We start from the raw sequence: 21,757 nt of genomic DNA on the forward strand, positions 1-21,757 counted from the left end.
ATTAACCAAACATAAACATGTATTAAACAGACTGATTAAACACAATTAAAAATACATTTTCATTAACTTTTTTTTGTATGTTCAGACAAAACATTCATTTCAGCAGCTGAGATAATACACAGACTATTTGCCTTATGGTCTCTCTTTTCCCCACCCAAAACCATTCAAATTCTGGAACTTGTCTTGACAAGACTTTGCACAATAAGCATAGCTTTTTCTAAAGTTTCATTCTTGTTCTTACTAAGGTTTTTCATAGGAGAATGTGGAGCACTCTGAAAAAAAAATTACTTGGGGATGATTCAGGGATTGGCAATGTGACTTAAAGAACCTTGCATCTCTAAGTCACTCTTTCAGATCCAGCTTAGACTAGCTGTGACCATGACTGATGTGTATATTGCATATAATTAAGTGGTGACTTAATACAGTTCCTGGGGATGTACCCACGTCATCAAAATACAGTCACAAATGGCACTGATTTATTTTAAAAGTTATTTATTTGGACTTTCTGATTTCATACATATTTATTCTAATATAAACTATACGACAAAGGGTTTAGGAACTTGTAAATTGCATTTTTTATGTTTACATTGTTTATTTTTCATACCGTAGGTTCCCTCCTCTATTTTGTTCTCCTAATCTACCTCAAAGGCTCATCTGTCCTTCCAGACAAGGAGAGCTGAATCTTGCTCCCTCCACAGTATAATAATTCTACTCCTGAGGTTGCTTGACAGCCGATTGAAGTTAGTATTTTAACATTTCCACATTGAACTGTGTTTGTGTCTCTAGTTTGTAATACTCTATATTTAGCAATAATCCCCATTACATAAATCTGTGACAAGCATTCTTTTAAAATGTTGTGACAAAAGATTTGTTCTCAGACACTTCATCTCTTTCATTATTTACAGTAGATCATTGTCCTATCTTTGTTTTGTCTTTGCAAAATTTTGTATTTTCTGCTCTTTTAAAACAGAATCGATAGCAACACGGTAGAAAGAGCTTTAACAGTCAAAATAAAATATCTTTATCAACTTTACAAAAGAAGTAACTTTTCTTTGCTACTGGAGTGGCTTTGCTGTTTAAATACATACTATCGAATATCTTAGGCCTTAATTTTTCATGCTTTTTACAATTTAAACTTCAGTGAGCAATTTTTTCCTGGTTGTACAAATCTGTTTGGTTTTAAAATTGCTCTTGTTAATTCTGTGTAGTTAAAAAAAAGTCCTGTGTTCTTATCGTAAATCCCAAACATAGGCCCCAGTCATGCAATGGAATCCAGTTGAGGGTAGTCCCACTGAAGACAATGGGAGTCTAGAGCGGTGCGCATAAATGTCTGCCTGCACATATCCCTCTGGAGAATCAGAGCCTTAAACTGTGCATATGTGCCATCTATTATCAGGCCTTGTCTACCCAGCTCATAACTTTAATTGCATAGGGGACTTTCACTCAAGTCAGAAGGAATTTTCTTTACAGAGCAAACAAAATCTTATTTATTCTTTAAAGGTGATCAGGAAATTTAGTTATATATAAATATGATATAATGCTTGACATATACCGAGAGAGAGAGAGATAGAGAGAGAGAATCTTTTGCAGACTATAATGTGTCTATAACATATATGGAGAAAACATGATGATGTGATGTGGTATAAGGGTTTTATCAACTTGAGTTTGAAACAGACGTATAACTAAGGGGTGAACTGTGTAGGTCATCTCAAAAGGGCTCTGATAAAAATCATTATTTCTTACCATCCCTCATAGACTATAAGGAATGCACATATGTCACAGAAAATGTATTTTAGAAATCTTTTTATAGTGGTTTTTAAAAAATGTATTGCATGTTCCTCCACCTGAAAAGGCAAATGCCTTAGTTACTATGAGACCAACTTTACAGAAATCTGTGGAGAACACAAGAAAAGCCAAATTGAGCCATACCAATGGTTCATCTAGCCCAATATCTTGTCTTCCGACAGTTGTAAGTGCCAGATGCTTTTGAGTGAATACACAGAACAAGGCCATTATTGAATGATAATCAAGTGATTTTTCAAAGGCACAAAACTGTCTAAAAATGACCTAAAATAACTGGCTTTTTGTATAAAGAAAAGCTATCTCAGGCCCTTCCAAGTGTTAGATATAAAACTTCCATCTCTGGCCCTCAGTGATTGCAAGATATCAGACTTTAAATCATACAATTTTTAGGTCTAGAAAAGCTATCATTGGAACTGCAGTGGAACTTGCTCATCCTGGCCTCAGGCAGGGAGAAGTTTAAGAGGAAATTCCACACTTTTCAAATTCAGGAGGGTCTTGGGCAGTAGAGCAATAACTGTGAGTTTGGTTTTTTAGTATGAAATAAAATTTTTCAAAAGCCCCTAAAATCACCTAGGTGGTTTTGAAAATTTACCCAAAGAATTTAATTTTTACAATATTTTCCCCTCAAAGGTAGCTCCACTTCCTGGCTGCAGCACCATGATACATGGGCTGGAGCCCACTTGTCCACAGGGAGTGGAGTTTACAGTTCTGAAAGGTTTTAAAGAATCTAAAAGTGAACAGCCTTCTAGACCACCTCTTCAAATCTCACCAAAAAATATGTTTCCCACCACAGTCCTTAATGATAATCTGTCTAACATTTTTTCATCACTGTGAGCCTGAACCCTCATCAGACACCTCTGAACTATTTTGTCTGTTGGGACCAGAGTGCAGCCAGGACCATGTGTATGTACATTTGGACAGCACAGAGTACATTGCTGGTAGTCATTAAACAAAAAGATTCACAAGGTATCAAATTCCAGTAATATGTGGTCAGTGTTCCAAGAGCTAATCTAAAAGGAGTATCTGCATATTTACATATCACATGAAAATGAGGCTGGGGGGTGGGGGGGTTTCTTCCAGGTCCCACAGCACAAGAACATACAAATCGTCACACACAACCAGACTTGTGGTCCATCTACTATGCACTCCAGCTGAAGCTGGACAACTCTGGCTCTGATGCCAAGTTCCTGTATGCACATGACGTGATGTGGCAACTACCATGGAACCTGTGGGTACTCTTCCCTCTTACTTTGTATCCAAGCCTCCATGAGCTGCAATAAACCATGTGGATATAGTACTAATATCCAAGCTATGAGGTAGACTAAATAGTAGACTGATTCCGTTTTAGGGGATTATGCAGCTTCAAATGGCATAGGTGAAATTGGTATACATAAAATGAATCACAGAATCATAGAATATCAGGGTTGGAAGGGACCTCAGGAGGTCATCTAGTCCAACCCCCTGCTCAAGAAGACAGTGATAACAATGTCCTATTGGGTCAGTCGATCCTGCCAATGTAACATTCTTCCCCATAGTACAGTTTAGTAGAGCCCTGCAAATCCGCAAGTATCCGTTTTTTATCAGCAAATGTGACTATCCGCAGACCATTTTTACGGATTGCAGCACAGATGCAGATACAAATTTTGTGTCCACACAGGGCTCTGCAGCACACATTCAACAAAACTGAGCAGCTGTCAGTCAGCCTGCAGGCTCCAGCTTTGCTCTCTGAATCACACAGGTGGGATTGTTCTTTAAATGAGCAAGTGGCAATGGCTGCTTGCATTAGAGCCGCTGCAACTTGTTCAAGCCCCCCACGGGGAGGGCGGCACTGCAGAGAAGGACCCAGAACTGTAGCCTCTCTGCCCGGAGTGGGGAAGGAGGTATGGCAGAGGCGGAGTGGGTGGCAGGGCAGGAGGTGTCTGGGGAGAAGTGGGGCTGGGGGAGGCAGCTGGGGGCTTGACACAGCCCTGCGTCACTGCTGTGCAGTGACCTGTGGAGCTGTTTAGATCTGTGCAAATCTGCGGATATCTGCAGACAATTTTTGCAGATCGTAGATTGGATGTGGATACACTTTTTGTATCCACGCAGGGCTCTACAGTTTAGTGTTTTCTCCAGTCTACTTTTACAAGTCTCATCTTTTACCATTTCCCTTGGGGAAACTGTTCCATAACCTAATACATGCACTGTCAGGAAGTTTATTCCTGGTATCCATCCTAAAATTGCCTTAATTTCATCCTTTAATTCTTAGCTATACCACCATGTACCACCCTAAGTTGGGGTTTTCAAAGGAGCCTAAAGGAATTAGTTATTCAAAACCTATTGTCCTTGAAAATCCCAGCCCTAAATATTTCCTTTTTCTCATTGTTATTTACACACTTCATATATTTGTAGGCATGCCTCTTAACCTAAGCCATAAATACGTAACTTTTAATTAGGGCTGTAAAGCGATTTAAAAAATTAATCGCAATTAATCGTGCAATTAAAAAAAATTAATCACGATTAATCATGCAATTAATCGCACTGTTAAACAATACTAGAATACCATTTATGTAAATATTTTTGGATGTTTTCTACATTTTAAAATATATTGATTTCAATTACAACACAGAATACAAAGTGTACAGTGCTCACTTTATATTTATTTTTGATTACAAATACTTGCACTGTACAAAACAAAAGAAATGGTATTTTTCAATTCACCTAATACAAGTACTCTAGTGCAATCTCTTTATCATGAAAGTTGAACTTACAAATGTAGAATTATGTACAAAAAATAACTGCATTCAAAAATAAAACAATGTGAAACTTTAGAGCTGACAAGTACACTCAGTCCTACTTCTTGTTCAACCAATCCTTCAGACAAACAAATTTGGTTACAATTTGCAGGAGATAATGCTGCCTGCTTCTTGTTTACAATATCACTTGAAAGTGATAACAGGCATTCGCATGGCACTGTTGTAGCCGGTGTCGCAAGATATTTTTATCTTATCTGTTGCTCTTCTCTGGTCTCCCTCCAGTTTATCAATCTCCTTCTGGTAACATGGTGTTGAAATGAGTATTACAGGTGTTGTGTCATATCACTTTGCAAACTCATGTCTAATTTGCTGTCCTTGATCACCACTGGAGTCTCTCTCAACATTACTGAGGCCCTGCAATCCTCTGACCCCAAACAATCCCCTTCCCCAAGCTCCTGTGGAAAGGTCCAGTAGTGGACTGTTAGCTCCACTCAGCATATGCTAGAGATAATTAGCATGTTCACTATTCCTCCATCTCACACTGCCAGAAGAGAGTTACAGGTCCATTTCCACTCCTGCATCTTCAGAGAGCATCTGTTTCTCTCTCTTTCTAGGGGGTCATTGGTTCTTCTTTAATCTTTGCCTCTCACTTGGTGCTGGGGTGACTCAGGGTTTTTCCTCTTAGTCTCTTCCTCTCAGGCTAGAGAGTGAGGGCCTGTGTTGGTGACACATCATACGTGTTTCTCTCCTCTTCTTTCTCCCCCTCAACTATCTCCCCTCAAATGTAGACCTGGGAAGAGAGAGGTAGACATTGTCCACCTCATCCATGTTCTGCTCTCCCTACTTGATTATTTTTACACACTTCCACAACATTTGGAGGATGTTGACAGTTGGTCTGGCCAGGGGGCTGACTGCTGACTCCAACCTCCCCACTATCTCAGCTGGTTCTCCTCTCTGTTCTGCACTCAAACACATCAGCAGAAAGCTGTGACTAACAGAAAGGGCAGGCAGTCAGCAGCCATCCTCCTGCTAAAGGATCAAGCTTCAGCAGGAAGTTTAAGGTTGCCACACAAGCTGCATGACTCTGTGCTGTGCTACATTTTCTGTTGATTCTGGGAAGTGGGAGAGAAAGAGGGGAACCAACTGAACAGCCTAAATCAATGAATACAGTCAGGCTAGACTACAGCAGCATCAGTGCTGTGTGTAAAAGCTATTTCTTATTAGTTAAATATGTTACCCTAACTTTACCTCAGACTTCACTGAAATACACTTTCTTCTTTGCTGTCCCTAGTGACAGAAGACCTGGCATTCGTCTTTGTGCATCAGACAATTCAAGTTCCAGCAGGATTAATGAGAAATGGGACTGGATTTAAAACCAGGAGCCTTTTTGGACAAAACAGAACTGGCAGGAATGCCAAAATACTACAAAAAGGCTGTTCTTATAGCACTTGCCGCATGTCCTAAACAAGGGAGTGCCAAAAATCTCAAAGGAAGCCAGATATAGAAGGGCTTCAAGAGCAACAGGTTCAACTAAGAATTTTATACTTGAAGAAACAGATCCTAACCAAATGCCTATACTTTTAAAGATTTCCCCCCTTATTAATCCTTTCCTTTAACTAGCACCACAGGATAATTATGACTTAAAATTCAGGCTCTTTAAAATAATCATGCACCCACAAATTCTTCCTCACAGTCCTCCTGGGACTCCCTGATTTCCTTCCCTAATTCTTTCTTGGTTTCCCCAGACTCTCTTTTTTACTGGGCCTTCACAGGACCCTGGGCTTGGATCCCAAGGATCCTGTCTTAATCCACCAGTGCAAAAAGCATTTATGTAAAATATTCTGAACTCAAATAGCCCTTTATTTTAGATTAAAGATACTGTAAATATTCCACAATACATTAGATACAGAACATGTCACAGCCTTGCAAAATTCTCCAAACTATCCTGTGCAATTTTTCTTCTGGGGATGTTTATGTTTGTAAAAATCAGGAGAACACAGTGTTTATGACAACAGTTTTATTATTTTTTAAAACAAGGCTGATAATCCACACAGAGCAATTTTCTGAGTCTTCATTTGATCTCTCACCTACTTAGAATTGGCACCCTGGTGACCTAAAAGTGAATGGAAAGAAGTGCACATGACTTTCACAACCACAGTATTACATCATTAAGGAGGAAACAGTGAATGATGTATAAGTCAGCAGTATGATGTGACTTATGTAACTCCTTTATTCTACTGAAAACGGCATTCCTAAACAAAACCAGGAACGATTCGAAAAAATGACAGCAATTATGGTCAAACAGGATATACCTCAAGAAGTGAAAGGAGACATTTAAAGCATATAAAGCACTGAAACATGTTTTACTAAATATATATTCCTTAAACCATCATCACAAATATATATCATAACATATCACTGAGTTGGAAAGTAGAGGATGCTTAAATGTAGATGCAAATGAAAGACCTAAACTACACTAAGGCCTGGTCTACACTAGGAAATTAGGTCGGTATAACTACGTCGCTCAGGAGTGTGAAAAATCCACACTCCTGACCGACACAGTTAAACCGACCTAAGCCCCAGTGTAGACAGCGCTAGGTCAACAGGAGAATTCTTCCTAATTCAAGCCGTAATCGAGTGAGGGAAACCTACCCATTACAAATTAGTGACTTTTGAAGCAATGGAGGAACACCAGCACCATTAGCCAATTGTAAAGGCCTTGTTTCAGGGCACAGATGAGCCCCAGGAGTGAGGCCCAGAAGAGGAAGTGGTGATCCCCCATTGTCCTACAGAGAGCCAATACCCCAGCCTTCCTCAGAATTTCCCATATTTGGGCTTCAATAAGATGCAAATCCCCAAAACCATTTTCAGCACCGATTTCCAGTTTATGGAAATGCAGAGAAATGAGGTTCTGCCACACATGTTTCTAAATAAGATTATAAAACACAGAGAAAACTTTATATGTCTCTGAGGCCTGGTCTACACCTACAACTTAGATCAACCTAGGTATACCGCTCATGGCTGTGAAAAATGTTGTGCCCTGCGTGACATAGTTAGGTGGACCAAAACACCTCTGTAGATGCAGCTAGATGGACAGAAGCATTCTTCTGTAGACGTAGCTATTGCCTCTTGAGGGGGGTGGATTACCTATATCGACAGAAAAAACTCTCCTGTTGATGTAGGAAGTATCTACACTACAGTGCTGCAACAGCGCAACTGCAGTGTCAGAGCTGTGCTGCTGAAGCATAGACGTATCCTACAATTTTGCTCACAGGTACACCCATGCATGTCCTTTGAATTCCATGGGATTGCACACAAGTAAAGGAGGGCAGAATTTGGCCCTCTATTTTAGAAATTATTTGCTATGGTTAGAAGTCAATTTAGTAACACATATTGTACTATGCTTCTACAGAATGAGATCTGAGATCCCAGCATAAAATCCAGCAGCTGGAAAAACACTGCAGGTGATAGCAAGCACTAACTAAGTAAAATGTATTCAAGATTAAAGGATAAGCACTTCACTTTTATTTAGTGTGGACACCAAAAATGACAGTTCCTAAAAGTTAATTCTATCATAGGAAATCATACACCTTATGAGAAGTAATAAATAGAAGTGGTTGCATTTTCTCCAAGCTTTCCAACTAGATAGTACCACAAAGCTCCAGCTCTTAAGCAGTAAAACCTGTTTTTCTGACCACCCCTACTAAAAGCTCCTACTCACTAAAAGATCCTATTCTGAGTGTTAAAGCCTGTAATTAACATTTTTCTTTTCATATCTCTTCTTTTGGAGTAACAAAATAACTCTTTGGATATTCTGATATCAGTTTTAAACTACCATGGTTGAGAATTTGTTTCTCAGGGACATAAAAATATCCCAGATAACAAATACTGAAAATGATTAAAAATGCATAATTGATCACTATGTTTATATAAAAGTATATCAAACTTCTGAATTGCTGCCAAACCTGCAATATAAAAAATTATTTCCCCTCCCTTCATACACACATTTCATTTTGTTTAGTATTATTTTAGAATCCCTTTTTATTCTTACTTCCACTGAAGAATGTTATATATCTTGTGTTTCTATGTTAAGATTTACGGGGGGGGGGGGGGGGGGGGGGGGGGGGGGGGGGGGGGGGGGGAAAGGCTGGGAAAAAATACTGCAATATTGCCTTGAGGATTAACCATATTACTTTTTAATATAAGATATATTTTCAAACTGAAGGTCAAATGGTGTGCACTTCTCAAACACGAATGTTCAGAATGCAACTCTCAATAAAATACTAAGAGAAAACTGTTAAACAGTAGCAGAATTACATTTCATTCCACGGTTAGCTGCTATAGTATTTACACAAGTGATGACCAATATGTTCAGAAGGTATGTATAAATACACAGGTAATGTACTTTGCACCTGAAATAAAATACTATGCTATGAAACAAAATACTATTTTATGGAATGCAGTGTAATTATATGTCATGTAAAGTAGTTTAAGAGCAGATTATAATCCTGGTCAGGGCTATTTTAAGCGACTATGAGTCTCCCTTCAAAATCATTAAATTGGACTCTTCAGCTGAAAGGCCCAAGACTCAGTATGCAACCTTCCTCTCTATCCCCACCTGCTCCAGATGCCTGTTCCATGACAGTTGTGAGAGTTCATTCTCCTAAAGGGAAATAAATAATGTGTCCAGAATTGTCGTATTTGTGGAGGGAAAGTAGGGGAACATTAAGTAGAGGTTTCCTGTTAAACAAGAATGGAGTGCTAGAGTGGAGGGACTCTGTAATGTGTCACAGCCACATGCATGATAAAGAGGAAAGACATCCTAATTCCACACGGGACACATGCTGTTATCACAAAAGAGCTGCAGAACTGCATGAAAAACTAATTCTCTTCCCCATGCATAAGCAGACAACATTACACCAGCGGCTGGTCTGTATGACTTTAGTTTGATTTGAATGAGCAGCATAATCTCACCTGCAAAACCTGTATAAAATTGTTTACATTTTGTTTAAATCTAAAGCTCAACTACAACTATAATGAACTAATCACATTAGCTCCAGAACATAATACAGAAAAATATACCACTGTTTGTTTCAAAGGCATTTCTACAACAATGTCCTTGATATATCATTTATTTATGTTTATCTAGCTTTCGCCATGTAGTCTTGCTGAGCAAATAAGAACTCACTGAGGGCTTGATCTGGTATTCTCTGCACACTCAAAATCCCCACTGGATTCAAAGGGAGTTTTGGATGCATGTGAAATGCTGGAGAGAATCTCTAGAAGTTTCTAGTGCCTAGCTAGTCTTAGCGTGAAATCTTGGCTCTACTGATATCAATGGCAAAGCCCCCATTGACTTCAGTGAAGCTAGGATGTCATGCTTAGATTTTGTGTGTGTGTGTGTGTGTGTGTGTCTTAGAGTGCAACTCTTGCCTCTATTTTCTTTTGGTGGCATGTATTAGGTTATGTGTATGCCTCTCTGCTTGGAATGCCAGCATATGATCATCTTCAAAATGATTTTGGGTGGGATTTCCAACATCTCCCAGTATTGGTCTAATTCTACTTCCATGGAAGTTAATTTACCATTTAATTCAGTGGGAGCAGAGTTAGGTGACCTCGGCTTGCTTTTGAAAATCCCAACATTTGTCCCTTCCAACATGTATAGGATAAAACACTTCTTACAGAGTGGTGGGAAGGTGTCAGATATGCTGCTCATGGAAACTGCAAAATGCTTCTGTGTGGAGTGGTGTGTAGCTGATACCTATCACTGGCCAGACACAGAAGGGGAAGGGAGGGAAGAGGGCGCAAGGAGCTTCCTCTCTCACCTTGTTCTTCTGGGCCAAGGCCAGTCAAAACACAGCTGGGAAGCAATGCCACTGCTCCACAACAGTGACAACAATAGCATCTCCAAAAGAAGAGGGCAGGGTGAGGATGAGAGAAGGCTTCATCTTCTGCCCACCCACTGCTCTAGCAAACAGAGCTGACCATATAAATTGAGGAATGCACATTGCACCATGCACTTTTCGCAAGGGCCCTTTTGGTGAATTACCTCAAATCCCTCCTGCTCCTGCTCCAGCCCACGCCCTCCACATTCTCTTGAAGCATGGACTATATTTATTTACAGCATGGGCTGTACTGTGTGATTTAAACTGTAACCTATCCCGATGAATTCTGACCCATATTTCTGTTTTATTAAAGTTAAATAAAATTTTAAAAAACCTAACCATAAAACAGTGTTAAGTACAAAAAATCTGAAATAGTTCCAATGCTATTTATACCTTAAAAAAATTTCCAGACAGTCTAATAGTTTTTACACTGAGGTCTCATGTTGTTGCATTAGAGGTCTGGAAAGAAACTGTCCCAATGTTCTTATTTAAAACTCTCAGGGTATTATTATTGCAATTACATTAAATCAATTAATTATTACTTATTTAGTATTACTAATACAAATGACAACTAAAGGTTTATATATGCAGCATTTCTACATACGGAGGATGTTATTCCATAACACTGAAATAATATGTACATCCTGTAGTCTAGCTATATATACATAGTGTACATGAATGTTTATGTACTAATATATACCAAGCATACACTTGTTCCTGAACATACATACACATAAGTACCTAAGCTTTGTTTTTAAAAATTGCTAATTATCAACCAGCACAGTAGCAAGTTAGTAGCTTGTTGTTCAGCTAGATGGGACTTTGGGATTCATAGACTTGAATTCATAGACTTTGTCCTGAATATGCAAACTGCATGGCATGCAGGTGATGTGCTTAGTCATGAGGGAAGAGGGTGGCTTATGCATGTCTACAAAGCATCACCTGTTAGTTGATTCCAGAAATTCATGAACTGGATTTTGAGATAGCTGCTTATCTTCTCTTGTTAAACAGCAGTTATTTTGCTATTATAGCCAAAGCCAATGAAACAAACAAATGAACCTAAATATGCTACATATGGAAAGCATCATCTGTAAGTCAAAGTTTCTGCTTAATGATCCCACCATTTCATTGTGTTCCCCGTGTTTGTTTGTATCTACCCGTGCTCTCGCCTCAGAGTTTTAGAACATAAGATCATTGGAATAGGCACTGTCTTTTCCTCTATGTGTGTACAATGCCTCACCCAATGGGCCCTGATCCTTGATCAGGCCATTAGGCACTACTGCAATTCAAGTAACAAACAATTAATAATCATAACTATGTAGTTCACTTTAAAGAACTTTAATTTGGGGAAGGTTTCAGAGTAACAGCCGTGTTAGTCTGTATTCGTAAAAAGAAAAGGAGTACTTGTGGCACCTTAGAGACTAACCAGTTTATTTGAGCATGAGCTTTCGTGAGCTACAGCTCACTTCATCGGATGCATTGTTTTGTTTGGTTCTTTTAATGGATTTAGGAATAACTGGGCTGTGGAACATACTGGAAGAAGAGGGGAGATAAAGATTATGAGCCCAATCCTAACTCCCATGAAAGCTTTGCATATGCAAAGTCTGCAAATCAGGCCTTAAATGTAGCTAATTGTTTGCTAAATACTCTGTTGTTAAAATACTAGAGTTAGGGCTAAGTTGCCTCTGCATATGGGTTGTATGCAGGGGGACTCCATTGCAGCAGAAGCCCTGGAGGAATTCCGGGGCTCTGGAGGACCGTTTACTGCAACGGAAACTCAGCAACTCTTTAAATTGGTACCATGTGCATTTCCCCCCACCCTCCATCAGCTGAGAGTGGACCACATCTCCACCCCACTCCACTCCCTTTGAAGACGCTTGTGCAGTCAGTAGCACAAGCCTCATAGATGCCCATATTATTATTGGCACCTGACTAGGGGCACAACTGGTCTAAGGGCCAGCTATGCTTCATATTTAGAAACAGCAATTAAAAAACCCAATCAGTTAAAAGAAAAGGAGTACTTGTGGCACCTTAGAGACTAACAAATTTATTTGAGCATAAGCTTTCGTGAGCTACAGCTCACTTCATCGGATGCATTCAGTGGAAAATACAGTGGGGAGATTTATATACATAGAGAACATGAAACAATGGGTGTTACCATACACACTGTAAGGAGAGTAATCACTTAAGGTGAGCTATTACCAGCAGGAGAGCGCGGGGGGGGGGGGGGGGGAAGAGGGGGGAAACTTTTGTAGTGATAATCAAGGTGGGCCATTTCCAGCAGTTGACAAGAACGCCTGAGGAACAATGGGGGTGGTGGTGGGGAATAAACATGGGGAAATAGTTTTACTTTGTGTAATGACTCATCCACCCCCAGTCTCTATTCAAGCCTAAGTTAATTGTATCCAGTTTGCAAATTAATTCCAATTCAGCAGTCTCTCGTTGGAGTCTGTTTTTGAAGTTCTTTTGTTGAAGAATTGCAACTTTTAGGTCTGTAATCAAGTGACCAAAGAGATTGAAGTGTTCATACATCATAACTGATTGGTTTCAGAGTAGCAACACTGTTAGACTGTATTCGCAAAAGAAAAGGAGTACTTGTGGCACCTTAGAGACTAACAAATTTATTTGAGCATAAGCTTTCGTGAGCTACAGCTCACTTCATCGGATGCATTCAGTGGAAAATACAGTGGAGAGATTTATATACATAGAGAACATGAAACAATGGGTGTTACCATACACACTGTAAGGAGAGTGATCACTTAAGGTGAGCTATTACCAGCAGGAGAGTGGGCCGGGGGGGGGGGGAACCTTTTGTAGTGTTAATCAAGGTGGGCCATTTCCAGCAGTTGACAAGAACCTCTGAGGAACAGTGGGGGGTGGTGGGGAATAAACATGGGGAAATAGTTTTACTTTGTGTAATGACCCATCCACCCCCAGTCTCTATTCAAGCCTAAGTTAATTGTATCCAGTTTGCAAATTAATTCCAATTCAGCAGTCTCTCGTTGGAGTCTGTTTTTGAAGTTTTTTTGTTGAAGAATTGCCACTTTTAGGTCTGTAATCGAGTGACCAAAGAGATTGAAGTGTTCTCCAACTGGTTTTTGAATGTTATAATTCTTGATGTCTGATTTGTGTCCATCTATTCTTTTACAGAGAGACTGTCCAGTTTGACCAATGTACATGGCAGAGGGGCATTGCTGGCACATGATGGCTTATATCACATTGGTAGATGTGCAGGTGAACGAGCCTCTGATAGTGTGGCTGATGTGATTAGGCCCTATGATGGTGTCCCCTGACTAGATATGTGGACACAGTTGGCAATGGGCTTTGTTGCAATGATAGGTTCCTGGGTTAGTGGTTCTGTTCTGTGGTTGCTGGTGAGTATTTGCTTCAGGTTGGGGGGCTGTTTGTAAGCAAGGACCGGCCTGTCTCCCAAGATCTGTGAGAGTGATGGGTCGTCCTTCAGGATATGTTGTAGATCCTTGATGATGGATCTATACCACCCTATACCAGAAACCTTCTGACCGCTATTCCTACCTACATGCCTCCAGCTTTCATCCAGACCACACCACATGATCCACCGTCTACAGCCAAGCTCTACGATACAACTGCATTTGCTCCAACCCCTCAGACAGAGACAAACACCTACAAGATCTCTATCAAGCGTTCTTACAACTACAATACCCACCTGCTGAAGTGAAGAAACAGATTGACAGAGCCAGAAGAGTACCCAGAAGTCACTTACTACAGGACAGGCCCAACAAAGAAAATAACAGAACGCCACTAGCCATCACCTTCAGCCCCCAACTAAAACCTCTCCAACGCATCATCAAGGATCTACAACCTATCCTGAAGGACGACCCATCACTCTCACCGATCTTGGGAGACAGGCCAGTCCTTGCTTACAGATAGCCCCCCAACCTGAAGCAAATACTCACCAGCAACCACACACCACACAACAGAACCACTAACGCAGGCACAAATCCTTGCAACAAAGCCCGTTGCCAACTGTGTCCACATATCTATTCAGGGGACACCATCATAGGGCCTAATCACATCAGCCACACTATCAGAGGCTCGTTCACCTGCACATCTACCAATGTGATATATGCCATCATGTGCCAGCAATGCCCCTCTGCCATGTACATTGGTCAAACTGGACAGACTCTACGTAAAAGAATAAATGGACACAAATCAGACATCAAGAATTCTAACATTCAAAAACCAGTTGGAGAACACTGATTGCCATATTTGGGGTCGGGAACGAATTTTCCTCCAGGGCAGATTGGAAGAGGCCCTGGAGGTTTTTCGCCTTCCTCTGTAGATGGGGCACGGGTCACTTGCTGGAGGATTCTCTGCTCCTTGAAGTCTTTAAACCACCATTTGAGGACTTCAATAGCTCGGACATAGGTGAGAGGTTTTTCGTAGGAGTGGGTGGGTGAGATTCTGAGGCCTGCGTTGTGCAGGAGGTCGGACTAGATGATCATAACGATCCCTTCTGACCTTAGTATCTATGAATCTAAGAACACTTCAATCTCTTTGGTCACTTGATTACAGACCTAAAAGTTGCAATTCTTCAACAAAAGAACTTCAAAAACAGACTCCAACGAGAGACTGCTGAATTGGAATTAATTTGCAAACTGGTTACAATTAACTTAGGCATGAATAGAGACTGGGGGTGGATGGGTCATTACACAAAGTAAAACTATTTCCCCATGTTTATTCCCCACCACTCTCCACTGTTCCTCAGAGGTTCTTGTCAACTGCTGGAAATGGTCCACATTGATTATCACTACAAAAGGCTTCCCCCCCCGCCCCCCACTCTCCTGCTGGTAATAGCTCACCTTAAGTGATCACTCTCCTTACAGTATGTATGGTAACACTCATTGTTTCATGTTCTCTATGTATATAAATCTCCCCACTGTATTTTCCAGTGAATGCATCCGATGAAGTGAGCTGTAGCTCACAAAAGCTTATGCTCAAATAAATTTGTTAGACTCTAAGGTGCCACAAGTACTCCTTTTCTTTTGCGAATACAGACTAACACGGTTGCTACTCTGAAACCAATCAGTTAAAAGAAAAATAAGGGCATATCAGTCAGTACAAGAATTAATATCAGTACCCTGTTACTGTGATTCTTATTAATGTTGATCCAAATCAATTTCCATTCAGACTTCGGAACCCTCCACTGAAGCCAAAGGGATTTTTCTTGAGTAAGAACATAGTGAAGATTGAGTAAGGCCCTCAGGAATTGTCTTGTTAATAGGAAGCACATGCATGTATTCCCTTAATGATATTTCTGGGTGTATAGTTATATAGAATCAATCACAACACTGATTTTCTACTACTTAGTGATTTGTTGCTTTTTTAAAAATACACAGAAAATTAACAGAAACATTCAGAACAGTTGCAATAAAATGACTGAAGAATAAGAACCTCCTGTTAAAGAAAAAAAATCAGCATAAGAAATAAAGGTTTATCAGAATTCACCATCACTTATAATATTACAGTGGGGAACAATCTGCTTTCAATAAGTCTAGTATTGACTTTAAAAAATAAATTAGTGGGTATATCATAACAACACAGCAAAATAAACTGTTTGAAAATAAAATGGAAAGCATTGTGCCCATGACGCCTCAACAAACTAGCTTGGAGAATCCTGCAAGTATTTGTTAAGATTTTTAAGCTACTTAATTTAGATAGTGTTAATATGCTTTTTGTGTTTGCTTTCCATGAATACTCTAGAAAAGTATTTAGCGCAGAAACACATGTGGAAATAGTAAATTTAAGCAAATATTGGAGAATTTTCATAGAAGGTGAATTTTAAATTTACAATCCTGAGTAGCTGCACTGGAAGCCTGGTTTATGCTCACCACAATTGAGAACAGAAAGAAAACCCTGTGACCTATGTATCAACCAAAAGTAATTAAAGTCACTCAAATTTCAAATACCAAATATTCAAAACTAATTACTGACAACTGAGTTACAGAACAAGAAATAGCTAGTGAAATTATTCTGTTTTTTTTTTAATAGTGAATACTTCTGAAAAAATCAAAAGGTGCTTTCAGTCAGTTCCAAAACATAAAGAGGCAAAAATCATTAAGTAAATTATTTCCTGTGAATTATTTGCCTAGCATTGTACAAAACACGGGTTTTGCTTCTACTTATAAACTATTTCTGGCTTTACTGATTAAACTGTTGGTTAAAATCATTCGAGTACCGACCGCTATAGAAATACATTTATATTGATTGAACTGGGCCTGAATTTAGGAACTGATCTATAGGAACTGAAAGAAAAGTCAAGTAGAAAAAACTCAGATTCAGCAGTAATGTCAATGTCAGTATCATAAAGCAAAAGTTAAAAACTGAAGCTATAATATTGACCAATTTTACCATTGTACAGGCGTTTGTTGTGGTGTCAGTATGTATAATAGATACTTAAATTGGAGGAGGAGAATAATTCTTTATGGAAAGAACATACTATGACAAACTTTTCATGATACACAGATATCTGGTACAGGGCCATATACTTTTCAGATCAGGTATTATCAAGGAACGGATGCTGTCTACTAGGGCTACTCACAGGAATATATAAAATATGTAAACCAATAATGCAATATTTTAATAAACTGATGTCTAAGTAGATTCAAATCTGACAGCAGCTCCTATAAGAATACCTGCCAAATATAATTCTGATGTTTAGCTGCCAATTTCAACATCCATGTCTAACCATTTGATCAAATATCTCCCCCACTGACAATAGTCTATATTTACATTGTGCAGAATTGTTTAAAAATGATACTTCATAGTCTCATAATTAAATCTCTAAGTAATTTTTCACATTAATCTTCAGTGAGACCTAAAGAGATTAAAAATGTTCAACATAACCACGCACAGGGAATTCTAATATCAACCAGGGTACAACAGACAAGACTAATTTGCAAAAGACAAACTGGATACTGCAGGTCATACAAGTTCCAGTGTACCTCATGGGCCACACTGGGTCCTTTTAGCTAACAAGTATTGCATTATTATCATCTTTAAAAAGTTACTCTATGCATATTATTACAGACTGATTGCTAGGGGAAATATATATTTTTGAACATTGGTTACTAGACAGAACATTAGTGTCATATTCCAGACAAACAACCCTTCTGGAGATGGAGGAAGTGGGTTACAAACAAAATTTATCAGTCCACACCCTCACTTTTAAATGTCCGGGCAATTATAATTGATCCTTTTAATTTAAGTTAACTTAAATATAACGAGACTATTAAATCAGAAGTCCAAGATACATAAAAATTAATAATTTCTTGATAACTTCCTGCACTTATCTCCAAAAAGCTACACATAGTTATCAATCTAATGTCATAATATAATGTTATAATAATACTATCACAGCATTGTATCATGTGCATATACTGCCTCAAAGTTACAACACTACAGGAACTTGCAGTCCTCAGCTGCCAAGTACCCTGGAGAGAAATGACACCAGGAAAATTACAAAATGCTCTTGAAAACCTGGGGCATGACACCCATATATTATATATTTCAACATAGTATCTCTGCTGTGGAATGACTAAAATCAGAGCTCGCTGACTTTTCTTGGTTGAGAAGTCAAAAAGAAAACGATGCTTTTCATTCATTACCGGGTATGCAAAGTGAGTAACACTCCCTTCCCATCTCCCCTCTCCACATGTTGTACCAATGGACATAGCCACCTATAACTATCAAAGAATACCAATGGGCACAGTTTACTGTCTATCTCCATCAATATCACACATGTAGCACCAATGGACATACATCCCCATGTGTATTCCACCATCCCCATACAGTAACCATGAACACTGTCCCTCTGCTTATCCCCAAACCACTTTACATAGCCCACATGAGATCCAGCCCCCTCCAGTACAACGCACCTCCGCAACACAGCACCTATGCTACTAACTCCATAGACCATGCATACGTAAAGCCTTCTGTGTATCTCACTGCCCCTAGACGCCCCCATGGACGCAGCTCACCCTGGAGCTCCCATGAACAGAGTTCTTCATTCCTCCCTAAGCCCCTATGGGAACAGCGCCCTGCTCACAGAGCCCCCATGGGCATTAGCCCCATCCTGGCTCTCTGAGCCCTCGCCACCATGCCCACAACCCTCGCACTCCATGAAGCCTCCCCTTCATCAACAGTCCTCTACCACCTCCCCCCACCCCCGCCTCCTGCCTGCACCCCAAAGATCCCCCAGGAGCACAGCCCTCCTTTCTGCGCTAGGGGATATACCCCTGTCTGCCCCACACAGGCACAGACCCTTCTCTCTCCCCCGGGGTACGGCCCCCCGCCTACCTCTACTCCAAAAGAGACCCCTCTCTCTCCCTTAGATCCCCATGGACGCAGCCCCCTGACGGTTCCTGCCCCCCACGGCCCCTTCCTGCCCCCAGAGAGCCCCCTGCCGCGCAGGGGGATGGTCCCCGCAGCAGCTCACACACTGACCTGACGCTGTCAAGCCTCAGCAGGAGAAACTGTTCCCTTCTAGTGGAATAAACTCCCCCCGCCCGGCCAGTCCTCCCGACGGGCACCGCCTCCCTGCTCGGCAGGCACCGCCTCCTTGCCCTGCTGCTGGCCCTCCCAGAGCCCGGGGCGCCGGGCCGCGCTGCCCGCTGCCCTGGGTGGTGCGCCTCCCGCGCGACTCGCGGCGAGCGTCAGGGCCGTTGGTCCCGGGCGCTGGAGCCTTGGCGGGAAACGGGGCACCGAGGGGGATGGGCAGACAAAGGCATGAGACGCGTAGGGCATGGGGTGCGGGACACAAAAGAGAATATGGCATAAAGAGGGCTGGGGAAGGAGATGGCATAGAGGGGAATGTGGGATCCAGGGACTAGGGAGTATGTAGGACGTGTTGCTTCTCTCTCCTCTCACCCCACCTCCACACTCTGAGGCGAGTCCAGCCCATGCAACCGTTAGTCTTAGTGAAATTACAAATATGTAATTGAAGAGATATTTTGGCCCATAAGTTTCTGAAGTGGACCTCGAGTTTGAAACCTGAATTCTCCTGGTCTTTTCTGAAAGGTAACTGACAATGCAGGTTTTCTGGCTTCCCAATCAGTATCCACTTTCTCTTTCCCCTTTCCAGTGCTGCCTGGAGTTTTTGTTTTTGTCACCTCAGGTCATAGTGTATCCTTCTCTGACAGTGGGATTAGTTTGGAAATTTGTGATATAGCTATCTTTTGTTTTTACCTCATTTTCCTTTTGTTTTCCCTCTGTATATTATTATTTTATTTTGTATGCTGCATTAATGCCAAATGGCCTCAATGAAGGGTCAGAGGCCTTTGTGTTAGGCACTATAGAAACAACACATAAAAACAGTTCCTGCACCAGAGAGCTCACAATCTAGGATTATGGTAAAATGCTACAAGTGAATAAGCAGACAAATGTGGAAAGGGTAGGGATGTATGTAGCAGTACAAATGGATGCATTTGCATGAATTAGTAGTCTCAAATCATATACGAAGTAATGGTTTATGCTCATTTTTTTTCAGATTTATACTCTCAAAGGAGGCAGTGTGTAAATAGAAAGATTATTGCACGAGGTAGGACACACAAGTTCCACTCCTACCTCTGACATTACCTTGCTGAGTGACCTAACATAAATCATACAGGGGCATGTTTTCAGAATAATTCAGCTACTATTTAGGCACCTAAATGAAATGGCCAGATTTTTTAAAGGGCTCAGCACCCAGCAGTTCCTATGCTTCTTTGCCTAATGTGTCACCAGCAGAATTAACCATGTTCTCAGTGGGAGCTGGGGGGGCTGAGCACTTTTGAAAATCTGGCCATTAATATACACAACTTTTAAATTAAGTATCAGAAGGGTAGCCATTTTAGTCTGGATCTGTAAAAGCGGCAAAGCACAACTGGTTGCTGAGCTCTGTGACTTTATCCTCATGCACAATTATTTCAAATTTGGTGACAATATATACCTCCAGACCAGTGGCACAGCTGTGGGCACCCACATGGCCCCACAATATGCCAACATTTTTATGGCTGACCTGGAACAACGCTTCCTCAGCTCTCGTCCACTCACGCCCCTTCTCTACTTACGCTACATTGATGACATCATCATCTGGACCCATGGGAAAGAAACCCTGGAAGAATTCCACCGCGATTTCAATAGCTTCCACCCCATCATCAACCTCAGCCTGGACCACTCTACAAGGGAGGTCCACTTCCTCAACACCATGGTGCAAATAAGTGATGGTCACGTTAACACCACCCTATACCGAAAACCCACCGACCGCTGTGCCTACCTTCATGCCTCCAGCTTCCATCCCGGACACACCACATGATCCATTGTCTAGAGCCAAGTGCTGAGGTATAACCGCATTTGCTCCAACCCCTCAGACAGAGACCAACACCTACAAGATCTTCACCAAGCATTCTCAAAACTATGATACCCACATGAGGAAATAAGGAAACAGATCAACAGAGCCAGACGTGTACCCAGAAGCCTCCTGCTGCAAGACAAGCCCAAGAAAGAAACCAACAGAACTCCATTGGCCATCACATACAGTCCTCAGCTAAAACCTCTCCAATGCATCATCAGTGATCTACAACCCATCCTGGACAACAATCCCTCACTTTCACAGGCCTTGGGAGGCAGGCCAGTCCTTGCCCACAGACAACCCGCCATCCTGAAGTATATTCTCACCAGCAACTACACTCCGCACCATAGTAACTCTAACTCAGAAATCAATCCCTGCAACAAACCTTGATGCCAACTCTGCCCACATATTTACACGAGCAACACCATCACAGGACCTAACCAGATCAGCCACACCATCACCGGTTCATTCACCTGCACATTCACCAATGTAATATACACCATCATGTGCCAGCAATGCCTCTCTGCTATGTACATCGGCCAAACTGGACAGTCCCTACGTAAAAGGATAAAGGGACACAAATCAGATATTAGGAATGGCAATATACAAAAACCTGTAGGAGAACACTTCAACCTCCCCGGACACACAATAGCAGATTTAAAGGTAGACCTCCTGCGGCAAAAAAACTTCAGGACCAGACTTCAAAGAGAAACTGCTGAGCTTCAGTTCATTTGCAAATTTGACACCATCAGCTCAGGATTAAACAAAGACTGTGAATGGCTAGCCAGCTACAAAAGCAGTTTCTCCTTCCTTGGTGTTCACACCTCAACTGCTAGAAGAGGGCCTCATCCTCCCTGATTGAACTAACCTCGTTATCCCTAACCTGATTTTTGCTTGCATATTTATACCTGACTCTGGAAATTTCCATTACATGCATCCGATGAAGTGGGTATTCACCCACGAAA

The 21,757-nt window shown here is 41.0% G+C and overlaps 1 protein-coding gene across 2 annotated transcripts in view; it reads right to left on the minus strand.

The window, feature by feature from the left end:
- PPARG (peroxisome proliferator activated receptor gamma) overlaps positions 1 to 18,995 on the minus strand; it is a 106,702-nt gene extending 87,707 nt beyond the window's left edge. Inside the window, exon 1 of one of the 2 annotated variants that reach the window (XM_027818933.3) lies at positions 18,908 to 18,995. The gene's annotated coding sequence lies outside the window, so the exon portion shown is untranslated. The remainder of the gene's footprint in view (positions 1 to 18,907) is intronic. The other variant, XM_043551830.1, reaches the window with a different exon arrangement.
- Between the last annotated feature and the right edge of the window lie 2,762 nt (positions 18,996 to 21,757).

The sequence above is a fragment of the Chelonia mydas genome, chromosome 7 (genome assembly GCF_015237465.2).
Source record: "Chelonia mydas isolate rCheMyd1 chromosome 7, rCheMyd1.pri.v2, whole genome shotgun sequence".
Lineage (NCBI taxonomy): Eukaryota > Metazoa > Chordata > Testudines > Cheloniidae > Chelonia > Chelonia mydas.